The sequence below is a fragment of the Dryobates pubescens genome, chromosome 6 (assembly GCF_014839835.1).
Source record: "Dryobates pubescens isolate bDryPub1 chromosome 6, bDryPub1.pri, whole genome shotgun sequence".
NCBI classification, from domain to species: Eukaryota; Metazoa; Chordata; class Aves; order Piciformes; family Picidae; genus Dryobates; species Dryobates pubescens.
In genome coordinates this window covers 25,399,359-25,415,868 of record NC_071617.1, presented here as the reverse complement: position 1 = coordinate 25,415,868, position 16,510 = coordinate 25,399,359, and the positions used below count along the sequence as shown (strand labels likewise).

Sequence of the window (16,510 nt, the reverse complement as noted above, 5' to 3'; positions counted from 1 at the left end):
TGCAAATTTAAATTCTGTTGCCATTTCCCACATCAAATGCATGTGTTAACACTCACATTGCTATTTGTGTTTCTTTCCCCCTTTGTCTTGTCTGAAAATTTTGAGCAGAACATTTATGGAATCTGAGTTCTATGAAATGCAAAATCTGTCTCTTGATCATCTCTGTCAAACAGCAGATATTAGAAACATAGTGGAGGGAATAAAAAAGAACAGCAAAAATGAAGGTAAGATTGAGCTTTGTGGGAGCAGGTCCAGAGAAGGGCCACAAAGATGATCAGATGGCTGGAGCAACTCCCTGATGGGGACAGGGGCTTGGAGAAAAGGGCCTTGGAGAAAAGAAGACTCTGGGGAGACCTTGTAGTAGCCTTCTAGTACCTGAAGGGGGCCTACAAGAAATCTGGGAAGGGACTGTTTCATGGTTTTACAGTAATAGGACGAGGGGGGATTGCTTTGAGCTTGAGGAAGCTAGATTTAGACTGGGTATTAGGAAGAAATGTTTTACAATGGGGTAGTGAGACACTGGAACAGGTTGCCCAGGGATGTTATCAGTGTTCCCTCCATGGAGGTGTTCAAGGCCAGACTGGATGAGGCCATGAGCATCCTGATCTAGTGGAAGGTTCTCCTGCCCATGGCAGGGAATTGGAACCAGATGATCTTAGAGGTCCTTTCCAACCCAAACCTGTCTATGATTCTATGTGATGCTAGAGTAAATATTAAAGTGTGCAGAGGTGATATTAGGAGATACAATTTCAGCTGCAATGGCTTAGATTTCACAGAATCACAGACTAGTTGAGGTTGGAAGAGACCTCTTAAAGTTATGTTGTCCAACTCCCCTGCTCAAGCAGTGCCATCTAGAACAGGTTGCCCAGGACCATACCCAGATGGCTTTTGAAAACCTCCAAGGATGAAAACTCCACAACCTCACTGGGCATACTATGCTCAGTTATTCTCTCCACCCCCCAGGCCCTTCATCCAGTTTTCAGTCCACCTTGCTGCCAGCTGATCTAGCCCCACAGTTCATCAGTTTGTTTATGAAGATCTTTATGGGAGGCAATGTTGAAAGCTTTATTGAAGTCAAGTAAGATATTTCATATTGAAGAGATAGTAGGGAAAGAAACCTTGGAAGTCCACCAGATACTGTGATGAGTAGGTAGAATTATCATCTACAGTCTTGTCATGGTAATTTGCATCCCACACATAACTCTAGTACTTAGAGGTTCCTCACTAGAAATAAAAAGTGGCAAAGATTTGCAGATCTAGAAATTGATATCAAACATCTGATGTATCAGTACACTAAGAACTTGAAATGGCTAAACAATAGAAAAATAGTGTAAAAGGAGCTATTACTAACTTTTCCTTTTTGTGAAACCTGCCAATTGGAAAATTGATTTCTTTCCTGAACAATATAAACATATAAAGGAGAAAAAAAAGTATGCATAATATAAATAAGATAGGTAAAGTCATTTAATCTTAGCTCTTGGAATTGTGAATCTGAATTTGCATAATTAGTTGTTAATCAAAGAGTGGAACTTCAAGGCTGTTCTGGGCTATAGGGTGGTTAAAAAAAGTTTTGTGTAGCTGGCAAGAACGCTTCAGCCGTGTTCTGTAAGTGATTGTAGTTTCCATAATTGATAGTTGTGTTAGAATTCCTATATTGCAAAGGCAATAATTAAGATTTAAACTCTAATACATGAATGGTGAAGTATTGTTAGAAGCAGATGCCCTAAATTAAACATGGCTTCTACAGAATGAGTCATTAAAAAATGCTAATTACTTTCTATATCAAAAATCATTATCGCATCATTTTAATGCTTGTCAGATTATATGCCGAGGGCTACAGTGTTTTTACACAGCCAAAGACAATTCTGATGCAAATACCACTGTTTTCAATGTTTTCAACCTCCAGCTTTAAAGCAGTACAATGTGTAAGGCTGTAGCTTTTGTTCAGCTGGCTTTTTGTTTGAATATCTCTTATTTACGAAATTCAGTTGTAGAAGGTATCCTTTGCAGTTCAGCCCATTAAGCAGCATGAATAGTAAAGCCATTTTCTCTGGTGAGGTTGAAGAGATGTGAAAGAGAGGAATAATACTCAAGAGGAAACATGCTCTAGTTAATAATAACCAACAGAGTAAACTTGGTACATGTAGGTAGGTAGTTACCTGACAGGACAAAAGGCCCATATGGTCAGTCATTATGCATTACTTACTTTTCTGTTAAACTAGGCCTTTCATCATTTTAAGAAATAATTAAAAGTAGCAGAGTTAGAGATGTGAACAGTGGATAGTAAACATTTTATCTCAGATTTATAGGACCGGCAGATAATTTGTAAACTACTTTATTAAAGGGCAAATAGAGTTTGTATTAATTCACAAATTTGCTCGAATGCAGTAATTTTGTCAGTTCTGCTGCGTATTTAGGTAGTATTAGTTCTAACACAACTTTTCTATTTGTAGATACATGATTAGCAGATAAGGGCCTTAAGAAGGCCAATGGCATCCTGGCCTGTATCAGGAATAGTGTGGCCAGCAGGAGCAGGGAAGTCATTCTGCCCCTGTACTCAGCACTGGTTCAGCCACACCTTGAGTCCTGTGTCCCGTTCTGGGCCCCTCAGTTTAGGAAAGATGTTGAGTTGATGGAACTTGTCCAGAGAAGGGCAACAAAGCTGGTGAGGTGTTTGGAGCACAAGCCCTAGGAGGAGAGGCAGAGGGAGCTGGGGTTGCTTAGTGTGGAGAAGAGGAGGCTCAGGGGAGACCTTATTGCTGTCTGCAACTACCTGAAGGGAGGTTGTAGCTGGTTGGTCTCTTCTCCCAGGCAACCTGTGACAGAACAAGAGGACACAGTCTCAAACTGTGCCAGGGGAGGTTTAGGCTGGATGTTAGGAAGAAAGAGTGATTAGTCATTCCAATGGGCTGCCCGGGGAGGTGGTGGAGTCACCATCACTAGAGGTGTTTAGGAAGAGAATGGATGGGGTGCTTGGTGCCATGGTTTAGTTAATTAGATAGTGTTGGATGATAGGTTGGACTTGATGATCTCAAAAGGTCTTTTCCAACCTGGTTTATGCTATGCTATGCTATGCTATGCTATGCTATGCTATGCTATTTTCCCCCTATTTACTTTTTAAAATTGTTCTTAATTGCCTTTGGAGGTTATATTAAGTTTGTTACATTTTTCCACAGTATAAGTGGCACCCACTTATAAAATCAATTGAATTATGTTGGAGTTGTCATTTGTTTTCTTTAGAAAGACCTTAGGGACAGAGCAATTAACACTACAGAAGTCCTTGGGTTGACAAAATTGAACTAAGCAGAATTAACCCAAATCTGTCAAATTCTTGCAAGGAAGGAAACAGGTAGTCCTGGAAGCACCGTTAAGCCTCTGCCCATCTCAGGTAGGTACCTGAGTGACTTTGGGTATGTGGCCTTTCAGGCTTAATATTTTCAGAAGTTGTATTAGTGTAAGGACTGTTTTTTAATCATTCTTGAAACCTCTTTCATGTCTGTTAATTGCACAAATTTCATTCAAGTATAACATTATTTATAGTGCTGCATTTAAATGCTAGACATTGGGAAGCACAGATTAATAGGATGTAGCAAAACACCATAAAAGTAATACCAGAACAACACCTATAAGTAATTTTAAAATTAGTCCAGCATTTTAAAGTATCGGGGTGCTTTAATATGAGGAACATGTCTATCTTAGAAAATTTAGAACTACATAATTGGAGTTTGAAGACTTTGTAGTTCGCAACAGGCAAAGTAGTAGAATAGTATCTTAAATATTGCTGGTGTTTCCTTGAGTCTGTTCTAATATTTTGCAATAACTGCACATTTTTGGGTTTTAATCGCCTCATTAAGACACAATGATCTTCTTGTACTGTCATACCAGATAGCCTGTTAATGGGCTGGAATAAAACATAATGCTATCAGGGGCATATTTTAGGGTTGATTAAGCATTGCTTTGCTTCAGTTTTATTGTAGAGTAACTCCACTGAAATGAATTGAAAGCCTCAGATCGACAGGTACAGTAATGCAGTGGTGAAATGGATCTTTTAACTATGTTTTGGTTATTGAAAAAAAGAAGCACTTGCACTATGAGAAGGGTTTTAATGCAGTGAATTATATGCTGAAAATTTTCTGTGTGATCAGCACTGTCCCAGAGATATTTCATTAGAGAAATAAACAATCTTAATACAACTTCTCCAGCATTTGGTCTAAGTTTCACTCTTACGATTGAATTCCCTATCATACACTGCATGGAAGCTTAATCATTGTGGATGTATGGATAACCATTTTTAGTGGTTAAGTCCAGGTTTCAGCTGGAAGGGAACACCAACCTAGAGAGCCAGCTAAACCAGATAATGGGTATTCAATATCACACTGACATCATGATCACTTATAATGAAAGGGCTGGGTAGGGAAAAGGATGATGTGGCTTGGATTTTGTATTGTGACCTGTGACTCTTTCCAGGGTTCACTCTCTTTTCTTCCTCTTCCAGATTTTGTGCTCTTTCCTGCCTCCTTGCTCTCTGAAAAAATCTAGTATTTCTTTGTTTTATTCCATTAAACTCTCTTTATCTCAACCCATAGGGCTTTTGTTTATTGTTTTGCTCCTGATCTTCCTTATTGTCCCACCAGGAGGCTTGTGTGGAGGGGAGTTTAATGAGGGTGACTGTACCTGAACTCAGCTGCTGGATGAGTCAAAATCATAGCAGTAATCTGATAGATCTCAGAGGACAGGTATGGAAATCTATCAGGAAGAAGTATATAAAATGGTGGCAGTCATTTTAGACCCAAGAAAATTCTCTAAAGAAAACTAATGAAAGAAGAGTGGATTGAAGAAAAAAGAAACAGAAAAAAAATAAAGAAAAAGAAAAGAAAAGAAAAGAGGAGACTGAGGATAAAAGAGAAAAGATAAAGTAAGTATGAAATTATGTGTGTCAAAAGTCAAGACTTATAGGGAGAACAGAATGTACATTCATTAGTTAAGCAGAAAGGTGTTTAGAGGTTACTTGTTTTCTGAATTACAAAGGATACATGTCTGTTCAAGTTCTTTAAAAAAATAAATAAATTGCACAAATATGCCAATATAAGAGAGAGGTCAATATCCAAGGAAGGGCTTTTGTTTACAGAGAATGGGAGCAGAGCCAGTGGCCCTAAACATAGGCAGAAGAGGAATTTTTGCTGTGAAGAGTATACCACAGGGAAGTGAGAGAGGAGCCAGGCTGAGAATTACCTGCTGTTAATAGTACTGTGCTGTCAAGGTCTCTATCCATCTATCAAATAGATGTTATGAATCCATCTAATTAGCATCATAAAATATTCAAACAATACCACCTGTGAGTAGCCAGCACCCAGTATTGGATCCTGTTCTGGAACAAAGGAGAAATTCATATGTAAAATCTAAGTACGTGATCCATCAAATGGGTACTAGTGTCTTATTTTCTGACAAACATTGCTTACGTGCTTGCACATCTGCAACTGAACCTACTCAAAATATTCACTACTAGGTATGCAATAGGGGCATCATCTATATGCCTCTACTACCTGCACAAACCTATTGGCGTTCATAAACAGATATCCCACTCTAGAGCAACAGAAGTATATAGACCGTGCCTGATGTGTTTAGTAACAAAACACATTTCAGTGCCTCAGTCACAGCACTCTTTATCTCCATAATTTATATTGTTACCATGGTTGTAGACTGTAGTAGTGGACATTCTGATCTTTTGGAGAACTGGCCCCTTCTTGGCCAATGGAATAAAGGCTGTTGTTGTAGAGACTCCTTTTCCTTCCCTTCTCTTGATGAAACAATGCAGTGCAACATAAAAGAGCAGGTGTGTGAGGTGGAAGCAGTGTTATCAGCTTTAGCTTTGCGAGAGGCCTAGATTTATTATTCTTCATGAAGTGATAATCCTGACTTCTGTTCCCTCTTCTCAGTGCTATTTATTTATTTAAAGACTACTAAATGTAAAAAGCTAAGTTGTATGGTAAGGCTGGCATCTGTTCATCTGTGTTCTCAGATGAGTATCTGCATTCATTCAGGTACTAAGTCATAATGTCTATTTCCTCATTTCTCTGGCTTTGATCTCCTTACTCACAGGGGTATACCTGAAGTAAACGAAGAATGGTGTGAGTCTTTGCTTGGTGATTAATGTACCAAGCATGAAGTGATTAAGGAGCTAGGGGAATCATACATTTAAATTAATGCATGTGGATGGAGACCTAATCATAGTATTCTAGGTCTTTGATGAGTGTTCCAAGATATTGTGTAAGTTTTCCATATTCGGTCAAAGCAGACTAGGGATATTTCTTCAGAGGGTAACAAGCCAAATCTCTTTTAATCATTTGATGTCCCTTCTAACCCAAACCACTCTATGAATCTAAGATTTGCCTGCAGGTCTGTTGTAGAAACCTAGACTCTGAAGAATGTCCTCTCCCATTGTCACTAGATCTCCCTGTGTCATGCAGTGTGTGTAGATATTCCAGCTGCTCCAGCGCAGCACTGTGCACAGGTATTCCAGTTTGTATTCTGGAAATTACATACCTTCACCAGCTCATCTTAGTGCTTAGGCCAGTTATCTCTGTACTTTGCAGAGCTATTCAGTTCTGGTGAACTGGTATGCTGACACAGCTGCTTTTGGTTCAGGGCTGGAAACCTTTCATTCATTGGATCTGTGTCTACATAACATTGCATTACAACAGGACAACATACTCTCTATGTCTTGGTCAAGTGGATTTCTGCTTTGTGTCCTTGTTGTGACTTCTGTTTTCAGGTGCTAAGCTTTCCTTATATAGGTCATTTTAATTCCTGCCCGAGGTTGTAGATCCCATGCTGGGATCAGGTGCCTTAAATTTAGATTGATGATATTCTATATCACCACATCTAGTGGGATCAGGACTTGCAGTACAAATAAATAAATGAGAAAAAATAAATAGGAAAGAAGTGATCACAAAGCAGGACTATGGCAAAGTGTAGAATCCAGATACTCTAAATCAGTTCATTGCATCATAATTTGAAAATAGTATTTGCCTGGAGACACAGATCTAGCATGTATCTGTGAACAATGAAGATATTTTTTTGCTTAACATTAAAGTAAAAGCAGGCAGTTTTCAGCTACTCCTTGAAAACCTGAGGAAGGGATTCAACTCAAGTCAAATTAAGCTATAAAGTTGCAGAGACATTATGGATGTCTGATAATTTGTTAACTGACACATTTTCCTTGGCTGATGGGATTTTATTAAATGTGATATGTAGCTGTAAGATCACATTTATCTGGGTAATGTTTCTTCGTATCTGTATTAGAAGTAAGTAGATAGACTAATGAGTCAAGAATTATAGTGGAAAATAATTGCCTAATGTGAGTAACCAACAGTAGCCTGTTATGCCCAAAATAAAGGGCTAGCACACTAGTTGTGGCTGTGTAAATCAATAGAATCATTTGCTAAGAGGCTTTGTTAACTTAAGAATCTACTATATAGTAATAATACCATTTAATCCAATATTTTCTCACTAATCAGAGTGTTTCAGTGATAGCTTTTTACTGATATGCTCAAGTTAAAATACAGCTTCAAAATCAAACCCAGATGTGAAAAACACCTATTTTATTTTTTTTTTTAATTTCAACATAAATAATAGTGTGCTTTGAATGGTTTCAGAGTATTATCTTAGAAATTAAATGCTACAATGCTCAATATGAATTTCCAATGATTTTGTGTATATGTGTGATAAGACATTAGATAGGTTTGTTTCCTATTAGTAGGTCTGGTGTATGATTTTTCATTGCTACTAGAAACAAACAGTTTCCTTTTTATTGATATAATTTAATTTCCCTGAACTCTGAAAACATGGTTCTTTTTAATTCTCTATGAAAAAGTAAAACACTTAATAAATAACACAGAATATTATTAGGATTTTTGGTTTGTATTGATTGTATTTAAAATAAGTACTTGTGCATTCAACACAGATCATAAAAAACCTGCATCCTTCTGTCTTGCTGAGTGCTCTGGTGTTCTAAATATGAGTAAGTGCTCCAGGCTGCATGTGCTGTATATCTTTCTGGAGGAGAAACTCTCTCTCTCGCTCTCTCTCTCTCTATATATATATATGTCTGTCTTCCAGGAAACTATAGACCAGGGAACCTCACCTCCATCCCTGGAAAAAGGATGGAGCAGCTCATTCTGGAGGTCATCTCTAGGCATATTGAAGAGAAGAAAGTTATCAGGGGTAGTCAGCATTCTATGATGACATAACAGAATGGGTAGATGCAGGGAGACCAGTGGATGTAGTTTACCTGGACATTAGCAAGGCTTTTGATGCTGTCACCTGCAACATCCTTGTGAGCAAGCTCAGGAAGTGTGGAATAGAAGAACACAGAGTGAGATGGATTAGGAACTGGTTACATAGTAGAGTACAGAGTGGTGATCAAGGATATCAAGTCCAGCTGGAGACCTGTAACTAGTGAAGTCTCCCAGGGGTCAGTGCTGGGTCCAGTCCTGTTCAAGATCTTTATCAATGACATTGATTATGGGACACAATGACAGAGTGTCTGTTCAGCAGGTTTGCTAATGGTACAAAACTGGGAGGCTTGGCTGAAGGCTGTGCAGCCATTCAGTGAGACTTGGGCAGACTGGAGAGCTGGGCAGAGAGGAAGCTAATGAAGTTCAACAAGGATAAGTGCAAAGTCCAGCATCTGGGAAGGAATAATAAATTGCACCATTGCAAGTTGGGAGGTGACCTGCTGGGGAGCAGCCCCATGGAGAAACACCTAGGAGTTCTAGTGGACAACAAATTATCCATGGGTCAGCAATAGGCCTTTGTGGCCAATGGGATCCTGGGATGCATTAAGAAGAGAGTGTCCAGCAGATCGAGGGAGGTTCTCCTCCCACTCTGCTCTGCCCTAGTGAGACTTTACCTTGAATATTTCATCCAATTTGTGGCTCCCCAGTTCAAGAGGGACAGGGATCTACTTGAGACAGTCCAATGAAGGGCTACAAGGATTATTAAGGGACTGGAGCACATATCTTAGGAGGAAAGGCTGAGAGCCCTGGGGCTTTTTAGTCTGCAGAAGACAAGACTGAGAGGGGATTTAATAAATGTTTATAAATATATGAATGCTGGGTGTCAAGAAGGAAGGGACAGCCTCTTCTCACTTGTGCTCTGTGACAGGACAAGGGGCAATGGATGTAAACTACAGCACAGGAAGTTCTACCTTAACATGAGGAAGAACTTCTTTACTGTAAGGGTCACAGGGCACTAGAACAGGCTGCCCCCGGAGGTCATGGAGTCTCCTTCTCTGAAGACATTCAAGACCTGTCTGGATGTGTTCCTGTGAAACATGCACCAGATTCTATGGTCCTGCTCTGGCAAGGGGGTTGGACTCAGTGATCTCCAGAGGTCCCTTTCCACCCCTAACATCCTGTGATCCTAATCCTGTGAAGAGTAGAATTTTATGAACAGTATACTTCCTTTTTCCTTCTGTTTTGAGATTAATAGTGCATATGAGAAACTTAAATGTAAAGTGGAGAGCCCAAACCTGACAAGCTTATTTTGCCAGGTCTAATTTTATGCACATTTTCTTTGGAAGTTTTGAGTTATTTAAATTAAAAATATAAATAATGCTAATAAAAGAAAAATCTGATTATGCTGAAAAATGTACTGAATTAGCTAGTAGTAAGAGATTTCATATTCCTTTAGTGTATCCATGAAATAATTTGTTTGCTAGATAGTTAATTTTTTTTTGTCTTATGCAGTGTTTGCTGTTTTACCAATCTCAGTATTGATCTAGATAGATTGTAAATAGTTTAAGCACATAGTATGTTTGTGTTACTGCAGGTATTTGTTCCCCACCAAAAAACACAGACACCAGCCTTCTATAAGAACTTCCTAGGTCTTGGCAATGGGTGTTTAATTTGCTATCTGAATTTGAGACATATAAATTTAATACTCAATATAAACATAGCCTGATTAATATTAATTAAATATTATTTTATCAGTATTCAGTTTGTAGCTTTAGTGGAATTTAAAACATCTCCATTCTGCCACTAAAGGCTTGTCAAAGCCAATGAAATTGCAGGCTTTCTCTTTTAAAAGGTCCAAAGTGAGTAGAAACCAGCATTACTTGATCTATTATCATCTTTATATTCACCATGTAGTAGCATTAGCTGACATTACTTTAAACTTCCTTACCCTTTGTGTGTCTTTACCTGTGGTAAATTGTACTGTAATTTTTCTTTATTTGGGGCTTATGTACTACATGAGATTAAGCTTCACCACAGGCTTTGTTCTATACCTTCAGCTGGCATTAAACTACAATTTAAGTCATGTTATAGCGTGCTAAGATTGTCACTTTAGTCTCAAATAAATAAAAGCTTGATACAGTTCCTGAAATAAGTGGAAAAACTCACTCAAATTATCTTTCACCATTCATTGTATTGTCCCTAATTAGTCATTATTTGTTAATCACAGCAGGATAGAGTTTAAGCGATTTGACTTTGTCTACCTGAATGACTGTTGTATCGTGCCTAGATAGTTTGGTTAATCTCTTTGTTAAAATTTTCTGTAGTTTGCATATGTAATTATAGCAATACAGTGAACCTTTTCCTTTCTTTTTTTTATTTTATTTTTTTCTTTCAGTCTACAAGCAACAAAATCCAAGTCTGTAAGTGTGGCTTTGGGAAAAAAAAAAGACATTTACTATGCATTTTTTTTTTTTTATTATATGATAAAAATAGAAAGTGTGTTTTACGTGAAATGCACAAGATGTTCAGAAATGTCAGATGTTACAGTAAGACTATGTTCCAAGTTAGCAGCAGCAACTGTTCAGCAGTAGTGCAAAAATCAAATGCTCTTGATTTCTTAATCTGTTTCTTTAAGAAGTGAATGTGATAATACAGCTGCATTGTCTGTTTGACTTTAATATTCCCCCTGCACAAGGAATAGAAGTGTGTATTAATGGAGACTGTAGTATTGTGATTTTCCAACAGCAGAATAAGAATGGATTTGAAGTAGAGGAAATATTTCCTGACTCCTAGTGCTTTAGCTGCAGGCTGATAAATAGTGTGGTTTGGAATCAATTTCAGCATCGATCTGAAAGATAATCCTCTTCACAACAACCACGTCCTGAGGTTTTTACTGTCAGGTGTGAAAATGAATGGCAGGTTCTAAATAAATAAAAAAAGAGAAAGAAATAGAAAATGGAATAAGGCCTGCAGGGAGAGGGGTGTTATTTGTCTGTCACACATGAGCTAATATGCTACAGATATTTGCTTAGGAAAAAAAGAAAGCTGTACATGGAAAGAGTATTTATTTTCTTAATTGCCAAAACTATGCTCTGAAATTGAAGAATCAATCATGTTTATTGTTATATGTGGGAAATTAAAAATATACAGTACACGGTAATTTAACTTGCAACGCAAGGAATCCATAGCACACTTCTAATCGATATTCTGTACTTCATGCTAGCTTGGTCATGTAGGGCACGGGGAGGGGAAGAAAAAGCTATAGATGTAGACTTAGCTGTTCAACTTGAAGGCTTTTATTCTATAAATGCTCCACAACAAATGAGGACTACAAGAGGTACCTGAGAGAATACATGTTAGTGTTTGGAATAGGAATGTATTTAACTCGGTCCCTAAGAATTTCTGGCAATCAGAAACAAAGAGTTTTGCCTTTCCAGCTAAAATATACCAGAGGAAATAAAGAAAAGATTTTACTGTCCTCTCAAAAGATTAAAAGCTCATTCTATCCCAGAGACCACAACTAAGCAGCGTTAAGGTACTGAGCTGTATCTAAGCCTTTAGTGCCTTCATTGCATTGTCACATTATCATACTTCATTGAAACACAAGGGTGTTTTTGAGTGAGACTCAAGTGAATTATTATGCTTCAACAAGCTGAGAAAATGTTTCCCTGTGGTGCAGACCATGACCATACTGCAGCCCTCAGAACTTGTTTGAACTTAATGTCACATCTTGAACTAGTTAATTGACATGAGAATTCAGGGACAGCTGACTCATAACTATGGTGTCACTCCTCTTAACTAACACATGCCAAGATTTTTAAATCCAAAAATATTTGATTTATTTCAGCAAATGCCATTGGAATTTATCCAATCAAGACCAATAGTTTGTGAGAGTATGTATATATTTGTTACATATTGTGCTATCTTATTTCTGAAAATCATAGAATCATTTATGCTGGAAAAAAAAATTAAGATCATTGCGGCCAACCAAAAACATAACACTGCCAAGTCATCACTAAACCATGTCCTGAAGTGCCAAATATGCAAGTCTTAAATACCTGCAGAGATGGTGACTCAGCCATTTACATGGGCAACTTGTTCTGATGCCTTACAAGCTTTTCAGTGAAGGAATCTTTCCAGAAATTACTCTGCTAAACCTCCCCTGACACAGCTTCAGGCTGTTTCCTCAGTACTATTGCTAGTTAATTGGGAGAAGAGACCAACCCTCACCTCATTCCTTTCAGGTAGTTGTAGAGAGCAATGAGGTCTTCCTTCATCCTCCTTTTCTCCAGACTAAGCAACTGCTCATCATAAGACTTGTTCTCTTGAGACTTGATGATCTTTGAGATCTCTTCCAACCTTGGTGATTCTGTGATTCACCAACTTCGTTGCCCTTCTCTGGACCCACTCCAGCATCTTGATGTCTTGCTTATAGTGAGGGGAGCGAAACTGAACTCGGTCCTCAAGGTGATGCTGTACTAATGCTGAGTACAGTGTCACATTCACTTCCCTAGTCCTGCTGGTCACACAGTTTTCTAGTACAAGCCAGGATGGTGTTGGCCATCTTGACACTTGAGCACACTATCAGCTCATATTCAGATGGGTGTCAACCAACACCTCCAGATCATTTCATGCTGGGTAGCTTTCCAGTCACCATTCCCTCAACCTGTAGCATTGCACAGGGTTGTCGTGACCCAAGTGCAGGACCCAGCACTTGGCTTTGTTGAATCTCATAGAGCTGGCCTTGCCCATTGATCAAGCCTGTCCAGGTCCCTCTGCAGAGTCTCACTACCCTCAAGCATATCAGCTTTCCTACCCAACTTAGTATCGTCTGCAAATCCCCTCATCCAAATCACTGATAAAAGATAGGAAAGAGAACTGGCCCCAGTACTGAGCCCTGGGGAGCACTGCTAGCTACCAACTGCCAACTGGATTTAACTGCATTCCTTACTGCTCTTTTGAGCCAGCGACCCAGCCAATTTCCTAGGCAGTGAAGCATCCAATCATCCAAGCCATGAGCAGCTAGTTTCTCCAGGAGTATGAAAAGTGATAATATTTCAGATGTCATGCGACATCTGAGTTTGTCCATCAGCAAAATTAATTTGAATGTGCTGACTTTTGTTGGGGAGTGAAATAGTTTATTAAGTCCCAAATTTTACTGGTCCTCTATGCACACATCACTAAATCAGAATGTCTATTGGCATAAATAAATAATCTTACTGTATTAGTATACTTCAAGGTGAAGTATACTGAAAAGAATTTTATTGTTACAAATATTAGTTGATGGGAAACTGTTGTGCTTTTGATTTTCTGTAATAGTGAAAAAAACAACACATAAAAGAAAAGTGAAGATAATTGTAGCTCAAATCATCTAGGAGGAGTCCTGGCCAAAAAACCCTAAGACATCAGCTTGCTTAACTTCTGTCTAGGCTTGGATGATACTGGCTTTTAGATACTGATGCAAGTCTGTATTAACATTGCTGGGTTTATTGATTTCATTAGTCATGTGACTCTTTGATTCCAATAATGTTCTTTATTGAAGAAATCAATATATTAGTGCTTTGAAGCATGACTATCAATTCTGGTAGGACTTTTGCTAACACTTGAACTTTAGGGCTTATCCAGAGAAAATAACTTGTTCTTTTTAAGATTTTGATAAACTTTTCTTTGATTCTGGGAAGGAAATTATTTAATTATTCAGTAAAACCCTTCTGTGAAGGAAACTGCCTGAGAATACTACTGCTACTACTAGTAATAGCCTGCTATTTCAGGTAAAAAAAATATTTTTTGGGGGGTGTCATCTAATTAAATTTGTGTCTTCATTTTGATATTGATTCAAAGAGAGGAATAAAAGATGTGGTATAGTGGAATGAAAACCTAAGTGAGGAAATAATAATAATAATAATAATAATAGGAAGTGAGATAAAAAAATATGCCTTGCAAGATTGGAAGTGCAATGAAAAGTACTTGTTACTTAATATATTTTCACAGACAGTAATGATGCCATGTTTATTCATCTGAATCTTTGCAGTTGCTTCACAAGGATCTCAGTGAGTGACAGTGAAAAATGGAATACTGATTTAAAGTACAACAACGTACAATGAATGCTGCAACATTGCTCACCTGAAAAAAACTATTCCAGATCACCTGTATGTGTAATTCACGGTGCCTCTGGAAGACTTTAAGAGGGACAATTTACATTAAAGAGGGTGCAACTAATTCTTCCATTATTCACAAGTTTCTTCATTGTGCTCATTTACTTAGCAAGATTAGCATGAGCAGACTTTCCAGTACTCTACCATAAGATTTTAATAAAGCATATTGAAGACAGATTAGCTAAGCAGAGTTCACATGCTTTTTACAGTACTTGCATACTTGCTCATTATATCTGCAAGATAATAGGAATAATGGTAATACAATTAAGATGGAACTGTATTATTTTCTGCTTCACAGGTGTACTGTTACTTTAAAGGTGTTTTAAAATAGGAAATTGACAAAGCCGTCTTTGCAGCTATTGAAATTTTAAGTGCTCATCTTCAGGTTTGGTCCTTGAATGGAAGATTTCTAAGACAGTTCTTTCAGCTGCAGAAATTAATACATTTGGGGTAGTCACATTTTAACTCTCATTCTTCAAAAATCATTTTGCTGTGAGTCCTGGGCAGAACCATATTGTACAGCAGCCAGAATTACATGACTCTACTCTTAAGTGAAGCCTCTCTGCAGTAATATTATAAATATAAATGATGAGGCTGACCTAATCTGCTGATAAAATTATTTCTTCTTAGTTAACTGTGGAATCACTCCTTTGATAGCTTGCTAGTAGAAAAGTGAATGTTTGGCACAATTGCCTTTAACAAGAGAAGCAAAATGGAAAGCACCAACCAATATCAGCCATTAAAGAACCCATTGCTTTTAAAAATAGAGCTTTAAACTCTAGAAAGTTATAAAATTCAAACTGTATTTGTATTAATTAAATTTATTTATATTCTAGAATAAATTGTGACTCTGCCTAGGCAAGGAAACAATGTCTGTGTGACCTTTCCTCTGCCATGTAACACTGCAGCATAAGCGATTCTGTGAACAGTGGCTTCAAGCAGATCAGGTCTTTCAGCTTTTGTGGGAGGAAGATTTATATTCCCTTTCTCTGTGTCAAACAAGCCACCCAAGTGGCTGAGGAAAACAAAGATACATCCTGATAAGACTCTGTGTGTGTGTGTGTGTATGGAGAGACATGAAACCAGACTGGATGACATCCAGGGCTCTCCTCCAGTCTTATTTATTCTATAATTAAATAAATTGAGCTTGCATAGCAGGTTGCTATAGTTGTTTTAGCAGATGTATAGTTATCTTGTGAGTATGGTAACAATTGTGATTATCACAGTCTTGCTTCTTTAAATTATAACTCATCTGGATAAGAAGGCATGATTTCCAGTAATAAAATACTGAGAGACAGGAGGAAAATAATTTATTGAGTATACTACTTCATTTTCTGATGTCAGCATAGTCCATCAGACTTGGAATAATATCACAGAGTACTTGCATATAATCTCACAGAGTGCTTACATATTGCTTGCTGCCTTTGGACTGCAGGAGGTATAAAATACTTGCTTGAGAAATTCAGAAATAGCTGACCAGTTCCTTTTGCGTATTGCTGGATCAGAGTTTGTATCTGCTGCTGTATCGCAACACAAGTACTGTCACTACAGGGATCTACTGGGGAATTCCAGCACTGAAGACCCAGCTCCCCTGACCATCAAGTTAAACCAACTTAGAGGTTGCCAGGACAGTAGCATAACATTTGGCAGTATTACCAAAAATATGGCAAGCGCAAAAGAATTTTAATGTGTAGAGTGAGTAGATATTCATAAGATTCTAGATGGGTTTGGACTTGCAAGTTAAGTGAAAACTCTGGCTTCATGGTTTTAATTACACCCAGCTTCCCAGCTATCTTTGGTCTTGGTACTCTAGCAATATATTCTGTAAAAGAGTAGCAAAAAACCCAGTGTGCACATGATGTTACTTGCAAATATAATTGATTTTCGTATATTGACAGTTGGCCTCCTGGACAGGATTCACAGCTTATGAATATGCCAAGACTGACTTTACACTTTGTATGGATTACTGTTTTACTGCAACACAGTAAATAATCTTGGATATTTCTGTATGAAAATAAAATGTTCCCTGTGACTGGTAGAACTATTCAGGTCTTAGGACTGCAGTTATCAGTAGGTGCAAGTACATTTTCATTTATACTTAATAAACACATTTTTGCA

The 16,510-nt window shown here is 37.9% G+C and overlaps 1 protein-coding gene across 1 annotated transcript in view; it reads left to right on the top strand.

The window, feature by feature from the left end:
- PRKN (parkin RBR E3 ubiquitin protein ligase) overlaps window positions 1-16,510 on the top strand; it is a 739,568-nt gene that overhangs the window by 47,105 nt on the left and 675,953 nt on the right. The gene's annotated exons all lie outside the window — the stretch shown is intronic.